At 37.9% G+C, this 3,398-nt stretch overlaps 1 long non-coding RNA gene across 1 annotated transcript; it reads right to left on the bottom strand.

Annotated features, from left to right (window-relative positions):
* Positions 1-382: 382 nt before the first annotated feature.
* LOC117672336 (uncharacterized) lies at positions 383-3,147 on the bottom strand. The gene is made up of 2 exons (XR_004593176.2): positions 2,949-3,147; positions 383-719 (listed from the first exon to the last, which is right to left on the bottom strand). It is a non-coding gene; the product is annotated as an uncharacterized LOC117672336 (long non-coding RNA).
* Between the last annotated feature and the right edge of the window lie 251 nt (positions 3,148-3,398).

The raw sequence follows: 3,398 nt of genomic DNA, 5'->3' as shown, positions 1-3,398 counted from the left end.
GCATATCTTCCTCTTCATCTCCAAAGTTCAGAGTAGATAGTTCTCATGGGAAAACATGTTCATCCATATGTAATACAAAAACTATGAAGAACACCAGGCCATCTATCTCTGACATAAGTTCTCAGTAGGATGTTGGAGTCATTTTTATCCTGAAAGCAATTGATAGACCTGCTTTGAGGAGAGCTCACATATGTGATGATCTTGAATTGCTTGAATAAATAATAAATACCTGAATCCAGATGCAGTAAAACTGTTGCCAATCCACACAATGTATTCCTCTAGCCCATTCCCGTAGTCTTCCTTTTAAACATATCCAGAAAACCGGGTATATGTTTGAATTATATTGTTCAGCTTTAATAAGGTAAATTCTGACAACGATGAAACAGGACTGAAATTAAGTTTATTCACTGATGGGACAAACGTGTCTTCTAAGGGAAAATTCACCTGCATTTAGGAAATTAAAATTCATTTCACAATGACATCATGTACCTAGCTGTTCGTTCTTGTTTCTGCTGGCAAAGTATTCTGGCATCCATGTCCGGGCTACACCCATCACTTCATTATACTGTACCTTTTGTTATTGTTAATTTGACCTTCTTGCATCTGACTGATTACTAGCACTTTTCCTTCTGCCTGGAAGGGTGGAGTGAATTCATTATTTCCTTTACCTCCTCCCTCGTCTTCTTCTACCCATCAAGTCCTGAAGCACGGTCACCCTGCTGGGAAGAAAGGGAAAGGATGATTTAAGAGCCAAAATATAGTTTTGCATGATTCACTTGAGACATGAGTAAATAATGAAACTGGGCAAAACTTTTGAAGGAAGTGTTTAGCTGCAGGCTATAAAATCAGTTGCACATGGTTTTACTTTGTACTTGTGGACAGAACTTTTTAAATGTGTGAGGATATTTTTTTGCAAAGGGTCTGGGCGAAGACTTTAAAAAAATATCGGTCGAAAAAAACAAAGTTATCCTAATAATTATTCTGAACACTTGGTCGATACTTTCTGAAACTAGTGATGATTATTCAGGTTAATTTAACATTAAATATAGTTAATGAATATTCAGATTAAAAAAATCATTAAGCATTCCACATACATTTTAAAATTTTTCCACTTATGTCAAAACAAAATTATAATTTGTGGATGACTTTTGGAGAGAATCAGTTCTTTCCTGATGTCTCGGGTGGTCAGCTAATGACTAAGATGGGAAACAATCAGGAAGTCACTGAGCTTAGGCAAGTCTCTACTCTCAGCTGCTGTCCACCTATATAAAGATTTATAATAATACTGATGGATGTTTCAAGACTACATTATTCCTACAGGAGCCAAGAAGTATCCAAATTATTGCCTTCAACAGATTGTGAAGATTTAAACAGACATGTAAACTCACTGAATGCCTTTGTTCTGACTGCTTATTATACCACTGAGAAGAACTCCAGCAGAGTCCATTGGCTGTTGCTGTCAGTCTCACAGTTTATATGGATCAAATTATTGCATGTAAAAATAAATTAAACCTGTGCTGGGTTTCATATCTTGCTGCAATGTTCAACCAAACATATAAGGTAACACTGGGACTCTATTAAGAAGGTTCTAAAGTGAACTGGTTGTGGGGGATAAGTGGAGGAACAATGAGAGATGGGTAAAGAAAATACATGAGATTTTCATTTTCTGCTTGTGTGTTTTTTGGAAATAGAATTTCCAAAAAGAGGCAAAAGCCCATGTTCTGGGAAAAGGTTTTTATTGTACAGGTAGTTCTTGACTTACGACCTCAATCGAGCCCGACATTTCTGTTGCTAAGCAAGACATTTGTTCAGTGAATTTTGCTTCATTTTATGACCTTCCTTGCCACAGTTCTCAAGTGAATCAGTGCACTTGTTAAATTAGTAACAGGGTTGTTAAGTGAATCTGGCCTCCCCATTGACTTTGCTTGTCAGAAGGTCACAAAAGGTGATCACATGACCCTGGGACACTGCAGCCCGTCATAAATATGAGTCAGTTGCCAAGCATCTGAATTTTGATCATGTGACCACGGGAATGCTACAATGGTTGTATGAAAAACGGTCATAACTCATTTTTTCAGGGCCATTGTAACTTCGAACAGTCGCTAAATGAACTGTTATAAGAGCCGCGGTGATGTAGCGGTTAGACTGCAGTACTAACTGCTGCCTGCCGGCTGCCTGCAATTTGGCAGTTCAAATCTCACCAGGCTCAAGGTTGACTCAGCCTTCCATCCTTCCGAGGTGGGTAAAATGAGAACCCAAATTGTTGGGGGCAATAGGCTGTAAAGCACTGTAAAGCAGTATATAAGTCTAAGTGCTATTGCTATAAGTCGAGGACTACCTGTATTGAAATGTTATTATTCTGATGTCATGCAAAATGCGGCAGTAACAGAGATTAACGCAATTGTGCTTCAGGGAGGAAAATGTTGTCTAGAAATGAAACCGAGGTGTAGGAAATATAGTGCATAATTATGAAAACTGAGAGGAAAAAAACTTCCTGCTTAGAAAAAGCACAGCCATGTCCGCATTTATTAGTAGGAAGGAAAAAAAAAGAATGAGATGATATATCAGGCTGGAAGTTTGTGGGGCATGGAAAAAGAATTAAAGGAGCAATTCCCTTTTGTGAGTTGTTTCAGCAAATGTTTCAGTAGGTGGAATATGCCATGTTTATACAGTACATATTTCAATATATTAAGAAAACACCGAGACTCTGATTCTAAGCTGCTATTAAAAGGGTATATATTTTTTCTTTTTCTTTTTCTATTGCCTTCATCTCATTTTAAAGATGCCTTGAGATCCACTACAAAATATCTCTCCACAGGACTGATGGCACTGGGCAATGGTGCAATGTGCCACCGGCTGAGAAAACAAATTTGAGAAAGAGAGCATATGCTTGAGTTAATAAACCTGAATCAAACAAAAATCCCTGCAGCTCTGCTCCTTTGACTCACCTCCTGTTCTCAGAATCCTCTGGAGAATCGTGGTGCTGTGTGGTAGCATAGAAGCCATTGGATCTGGAATAAAGGAAGGTTGCAGAAAGAGAGAGAGAGAGAGAGAGAGAGAGAGAGAGAGAGTTGCACAATGCTCCATTTCTAATTTATAAAAACAATGAAAACCAGAAACATAACAAAATGGAACAGAACCGATACTGTGTAGAGAAGGAGAGATGAACCCAGTCTATAATATTCTTTGTGTGCAGCTGCAAGCTATATATCTATTAATGTCCCATCTGGAACGGAAGCAGAGATATAAATATAGCCGTCTTTACTCACTGTAGCTGAGAAGATGAAATGAAAGAAAATATAAAATGTCAGAGAAACGTGGGGTTAGAATTCAGCCGCCCAACTTCTGAAGGTTTTTTTTTTTTTAAAGTAAAAGTAAAAAACAAAACAAAACTTGTA

This window comes from Pantherophis guttatus, chromosome 3 (assembly GCF_059756535.1).
Source record: "Pantherophis guttatus breed Tessera chromosome 3, ASM5975653v1, whole genome shotgun sequence".
NCBI lineage: Eukaryota > Metazoa > Chordata > Lepidosauria > Squamata > Colubridae > Pantherophis > Pantherophis guttatus.
This window is presented reverse-complemented; position numbering and strand designations above follow the sequence as displayed.